At 36.2% G+C, this 6,936-nt stretch overlaps 1 pseudogene; it reads left to right on the top strand.

Moving 5' to 3' along the window:
• Nucleotides 1–5,087: 5,087 nt before the first annotated feature.
• On the top strand, nt 5,088–5,575 carry LOC111750768 (large ribosomal subunit protein eL27-like; annotated as a pseudogene).
• Nucleotides 5,576–6,936: the final 1,361 nt, after the last annotated feature.

Here is a 6,936-nt window from a genome sequence, read left to right as displayed (position 1 = left end):
ATAACTTTTGGTTTTCCTGGAAATTAAGAGTCATTTAGTTTTATTCATTTGCTCGCTTTATATACTTTAAACCTCAAACTCTGTATTGCCTAAGCTTTCTTTCAAGATGTTTCATGTATTAGGTATTCTATCAAATTAATCTTTTTTTGAGGCATCTCTCCCAGAGTTTGCACCAATCTGGGCTGTTTTCCTCCACATCTGGATCTCAATTTCCCATCCTGCTGGAGATCCCTTCACTTTCTTTCCTTCATTAGATCTTTTTTTTTTTTCCTATCTCAAGTCTTCCTCATTGTTGGTTTGCTCTTCTGTTTTGTGGAATACATCCTCAAGTAGCTTTCACAGAAAACAAATATTTTGTGACATTGCATCTGTAAAATGATTTTATTGAGGTATAATGTATATGGATATTGTATATAGTTTTGTAACTCCTTTTTTTGTTATCTGATTAATTTAATACTCAGATTCACAGTTGTTTACAAATAGTAAGTAGTTGCATAACTCTTAAATGCACAGTTTGTTATTTTTTTTACAAGTGGATGCACCTGTATGATCATCATCCAAATTAAGATACAGAACATTTTCATCAGACTTTGTGTCCCATGCCAGTAAATATGGACCCCTTAGGGGTTGTGAGGATTTTTGTTTTATGTTGAGGTGTAATCCACCTCAACATTAAAAAACAAAACAAAACAAAAAAACACCACAACTGGACCAATTAGCAATGTCATGATAAATGGAGAAAAGATTGATGTTGTCAAGGATTTCATTTTACTTGGACCCACAATCAATGACCATGGAAGCAGCTGTCAGGAAATCAAATGACATATTGCACTGGGCAAATCTGCAAAAGATCTCTTTAAAGTGTTAAAAAGCAAAGATGACACTTTGGGGACTAAGGTGCACCTGACCATGATATTTTCAATTGCCTCATGTGCATGTGAAAGGTGGACAATGTATAAGGAAGAAGGAAGAATAATTGATGCCTTTGAATTATGGTGTTGGCTAAGGGTATTGAATATACCATGGACTGCCAGAACAAACAAGTCTGTCTTGGGAGAAGTATAGCCAGAGTGCTCCTTGAAAGGGAGAATGGTGAGACTTTGTCTCACCAACTTTGGACGTGTTATCAAGAGGGACCAGTCCCTGGAGAAGGACATCATGCTTGGTAAAGTAGGGGGTCAGTGAAAAAGAGGAAGGTCTTCATGAGAAGGATTTACACAGTGGCTGCAACAATGGGTTTAAACATAGCAATGATATGTGAGGATGGCGAAGGACCAAGCAGTTCTTCTTTCTGTTGTACATAGGGCTAAAATGGGTTGGAACTGACTTGACAGCACCTAACAACAACAATATAGGGGTTACCAATTATTTTGACTCTTATAATCATAAATTAATTTTGCCTTCTTGAACTTCACATAAATATAGTTACATAGCACAAACTCCTTTATATTTAAATTTTTGAACTCAGTATGTTTGAGATTTATCCATATTATTTATCCATATTATTATGTTCACCAATAGTTCATTCTTTTCTAGTTAGTATTTAGTGGCATATTGAATATATGTGAATATACATACATATCCACATATGTATCACAAAATATGTTTTGTATTTACTTCCGGGATATTTAAAAGAAATTACATTTATCATTTAGCTCTATTTATTTATCCTTGCACTATTAAAAGAGTCTTGATTACTGTAGATTTATGGTAAGTTTTATTACCTGGAGGAGTAAGTTCTTCAATTTAATTTTCTGCTTCAAGATTGTCTTCAAGGTCCTTTGCATTTATAAATAAATTTTAGAATTTGCTTGTTAATGTCTACCACACAAAACAAAACAAAAACAGCCAGGGATGACAAGTGGGATTGAATCAAATATATAGATCAATTTGGAGAGAACTGAGTTCTTAGCAATTTTGATTCTTCTAATCTACAAACGTAGTATGCCGTTCCATTTATTTAAATCTTCTTTCATTTCTCAGCAATGGTATGCAGTTCTCAGAGTATAAGTCTTGTAAAACTTTAGTTGGATTTACGCTTTGGTATGTGATTTTTTAAAATGCTATTGGAACTGATATTTAAAAAAATTACTTTCCAATTTTTGCTGTTAGTAGATAAAGTATAATTATTTGTTACAGTTTAACCTGTATCCAATGATCTTGCTCAGTTCCCTTATTAATTCAAATGGTATGTAGATTATTTTAAAATTTCTACGAGTACAAAAATATCATCACAAATTATGACAATTTTACTCCTTCCAATCCGATCTTTCAATCCTTATTGTACTGGCTAGTGTATCATCGAATAGATGTATTGATGGTGCACATCCTTGTTCTTGCTTTACTGTTATCAGTGGCAAAGTCTTCAATATTTTATCATTATATATAATATTAGTAGTAGGTTTTTATTTGGTGCCCCTTATTAGATTGAGAAATACTTTTGGTCCTAATTTGCCCACGCTTTTTGTCATGAATGAATGTTGGCTTTTAACAATGGCTGTTTCTATATCTGTTGAGATATTTATATTGTTTTCCTCCTTTGTTCTGTTGATGTGGTAGCCTACATTGATTTTCAAATGATAAACCAACTTTGTATTATGGGAATAAGCTTCACTTATTTATGTGGATATATTATCCTGTTAATATATTGCTAGATTTGGTTCTCTAATATTCATCTAGGATTTTTTAAAAATCTATGAGAGATATTGTCATGTATTTTTATCTCTTCTAGTGTCTTTGGAAACCCTGGTGGCGTAGTGGTTAAGTGCTACAGCTGCAAACCAAGAGGTCAGCGGCAGTGGGTTGGTTTGATAGTGTCTTTGGAGCCCTGGTGGCACAGCAGTTAAGAGCTTGGCTGCTAACCAAAAGGTTGGCAGTTGGAATCCACCAGCAGTTCCTTGGAAACCCTATTGGGCAATTGTGCTCTGTCTTATAGGCTTGCTATGAGTCAGAAGCAACTTGATGGCAACTTTTTTTTTTTAATAGTGTCCTTGTAAGGTTTTGTTATCAGAAGTATTCTAACTTGACACTTGAATAATAGTTTGAGTTGGTATGGAATAAAAAAAAATCGGTATGGAATACTGCATTGAAAATAATTTCCTTAAAAAATGAGTAGAGCTAAAAGTGGAGAAATAGTCAGGGGCCAGATCATTCAGTGCCTTCTAATCCAAGTTAAGTAGTTAAATTTTGATGGTGTAATTTTGAAGTGCTTGTGGGACATCCACATGAAGATGATACAGAGAAATCTGATTATATATTTTCAGGCTTAAATACACTCCATGGTTCCCTACTGTCTTCAACATAAAACCAAAATCAAATCCTTTCCACAGAGTTCTTATTCTCATCCCAGAATGTTTGTCTGATTTCATCTCTTACTAACAAGTCCCATACCTCTTCAGCTACTTTTTCACACCATTAAATGCCTCCTTATCCTTAAACATACAGTTGCACATTTGTCCAACACCACTTCAGTGCTTTTGTGGAACCTAGCCTCTTCACTTCCAAAAAAAAAAAAAAATCCCTCAAACAAAGTACTTTTGAAGCTGGTGGCTTTAACTGAAAGTCGTGGTGGTCATCGGGAGAGATCTTATCAGAGTTCCCGGTCTTCTGTCATCTCACTGATTCTCGCTCTCTCCTCTCTCACCTGCTAGATCTTTGCTGGCCAATACGCTAGCCACTGGCCACCTGTGACTACTGATCACTTGAAATATAGCTAGTAAGTAATGAGATGTGCTGTAAGTATAAACTACACACCTAATTTTGAAGGCATAGGAAATAAACAATAGAAAATATGTCATTGATAATTTTTTTATGTTATTGTTCTTTAGATGAGGGTTTACAGAACAAACTAACTTTTCATTAAACGATCAGTACGCATATTGTTTTGTGACATTGGTTACCAACCCCACGACATGTCAATACTCTCCCTTCTCAACCTTGGATTCCCCATTACCAGCTTTCCTGTCCCCTCCTGCCTTCTAGTCCTTGCCCCTGGGCTGGTGTGCCCCTTATGTCAAGTTTTGTTATTTGGGCCTGTCTAATCTTTGGCTGAAGCATGAACCTCAGGAGAGAATTCATTGCTGAACTAAAAGTGTGTCCGGGTGCCATACTTTCGGGGCTTGTCCAGTCTCTGTCAGGCCAGTAAGTCTGGCCTTTTTTGTGAGTTAGAATTTTGTTCTACATTTTTCTTCATCCTTGGCCAGGACCCTCTATTGTGATCCCTGTCAGAGCAGTTAGTGGTGGTAGTTGGTCACCATCTAGTTGTGTTGGACTCAGTCTGGTGGAGGCTGTGGCTCATTGATAATTAAAAAAAAAAATAACTGATTACATGTTGAAAATGACAATGATTTGAACATATTAGTTTTCTAGTGCTACTGTAACATAAATACCACAAGTGGTGGTTTTAAGGACCAGAAATTTATTTTCTTATAGTTCTGAAGGCTAGAAGTCCAAATCAGGGTCTTGGCCATGTTGATTGTTTCCTTGTCAGTAGCCCAGGCAGTCTTTGCTTCCTTGGCTTGTACAGGATCCTCACATGGCATCTGTCTTCCTCAACGAAAAAACCAAACCCATTGCCATGGAGTTGATTCTGACTCATAGTGACTCTATGTGCTTATTTCTATGTCTAATCTGCTTTTTTTTTTTAATAACTCAAAATTAATTTGCTTCAGGACACACTGTACACTGATATAGCCTAATTAACACAACAAAGAAAATCCTATTCCCAAACAGGAATTCATCCACAGGTATGTATGGAGGTTAGGATTCCAACACATGTTTTTTGTGGGGATACAATTCAAGTCATAACATTGAGTTAAATAAAACATATTATTGAAATTAATTTCATCTGTTTCTTTTTACTGGTTTCAATATGGCTACCAGAAAATTTAAAATTGCATATGTGGTCCATATTTTGTTGTTGTTGGACAGTGTCCTCTATTAGGCAAAATAATTTAACTCTTGAGGCTCTATTTAAATTTGCCTACAAAGTCCCATCAAGGACTTTCATTTTATAGGTTCTCTTTAGGAAGAAGTTGTGATTATAAATACCAAAATCAAACTAAAAAAAAAAAAAAAACCCCAAAACACTAATTCTCCTTGGGGTGAAAAGTAAATGGAAGTGCCATGTCTTCCTTTCTGATTTAGGCCTGGGCGGTTGTCCTAGAAATGGGCAAGTTTGTGAAACCTAGGAAGGTGGTGCTGGTCCTGTCTAGATGCTAATCAGGTTGCAAAGCCACCATTGTGAAGAACATTGATGATGGTACCTCACACCACCCAAGCAGCCATGTTCTGGTGACTGGAATCTATTGCTCTCCCCACAAAGTGACGGCTGCCACGGGTAAGAAGAAAATTTCCAAGAAGTCAAAGATCAAGTCTTTTGTGAAAGTTTATAATTACAATCATGCCGTGCCCACAAGATACTCTGTGGATGTTCCCTTGGACAAAATTGTCGTCAACAAGGATGTCTTTAGAGAACTTGCTCTTAAATGCAAGACCTGGTAGAGGCTGAAGTCGAGTTTGAGGATAGGTACACCACGGGCAAAACAAATGTTTCTTCCAGAAGCTGCAGTTTTAGATCTTTTTTGTTTCAATCATTAAAAATACAAAAAACAAAACAAACAAAAAATAAACCCTTGAATACCCCAAAACATCTATATTTTTTACTTTAGTACTCACTGTATTATACTGTGATTATTAAAAAAAAATTCTCTTTTCCCCACTAGGCTCTGAACAAAGGGGATGTCTTACATTTATGTTTCCACTCCCAATACTTATCACAATGGCAAACACATAGTAACCTGTTGCCATCAAGTCGATTCCAAGTCATAGCGACACTGTAGGACAGAGTAGAAAAGCCCCATAGGGTTTCCAAAGCTGTAAATCTTTACGGAAGCAGATCATCAGGACTTTTCTCCTGCTGAGTGGCTAGTGTGTTCGAGACACTGACCTTTCAGTTAGCAGCCGAGCACTTAACTACTGCACCACCCCACCAGGTCTCCTTCAACACATACATAGCAGGTACTTAAAAATGTTTGTTGAATGACAGGGACTGGGTTCTTTATTACCTGAGAAGAAAATTTGAATGTTACTGAATTTGAAAATTACATTCATGGCAATCAGCTTGGTGTAAATTAAGAATAATGACAAACACAGCTTGATATACTTATATCCCTCCATTTTCCCTTGACCTTATAGATTGATTCCATAGTGATCACTTTAAGCTGTTTATTGCATCTTTGTCACAAAGTCAGTGCTAATATCATTCTCCTCTAGACATTTAAGTAGAAGCAGAGAAGGAATTCAAATCAATAAAGTTAACAAATAAATAAGCTGGAGAAGTGGAACCTGTCTCTTAAGCACATGTGGAGTGAAGGGTGTATTGACAGTTGCTGGTAACGAGGTAGATTGAGTATTGATAGCAGAAGTCGTTACGAAATGAACACTTACTTGAGTGCATGTTTACATAAACTTGCTGTAGCAAGTAGATATAAATCCCACTACAACGTTGTCCTTGAACCTGTTTTAGAACACACTGCAATTACTGACTGCAAATGTGATTCTTTTAATGCATATTTTAAAGTTTGAAATGTACTTGCTGACTTCACACCATGGTAACCCCCTAATGACACAAACTTTACCTGTACTTCAGAAGAAAATTTCAAGACAGACCAAGCATAATGTGGTATGGTGAAAAATGATAATACAAATTGAACCAGATTTCCCCAGGGATTTAGGCACAGTTTGGTTTAAATTCAAAACATTTGGAAGTTGCATTAGCTTGTTAAGGCCACACGCTTAATAATCTCTGAAGGTGTCTCGTGATTTCTGTCCATGGAAGACTCTAGATTCTAGACAATATATATGAGTAAGACGAGTAAGGCAAACACTTGTTTACATTTTTGACAATGGATCAATGTCATCCTGAAACCTTCTGCT

Source organism: Loxodonta africana, chromosome 5 (genome assembly GCF_030014295.1).
Source record: "Loxodonta africana isolate mLoxAfr1 chromosome 5, mLoxAfr1.hap2, whole genome shotgun sequence".
Lineage (NCBI taxonomy): Eukaryota > Metazoa > Chordata > Mammalia > Proboscidea > Elephantidae > Loxodonta > Loxodonta africana.
Note: the sequence above shows the minus strand (reverse complement) of the source record. Positions and strands in the feature narration are given on the sequence as shown.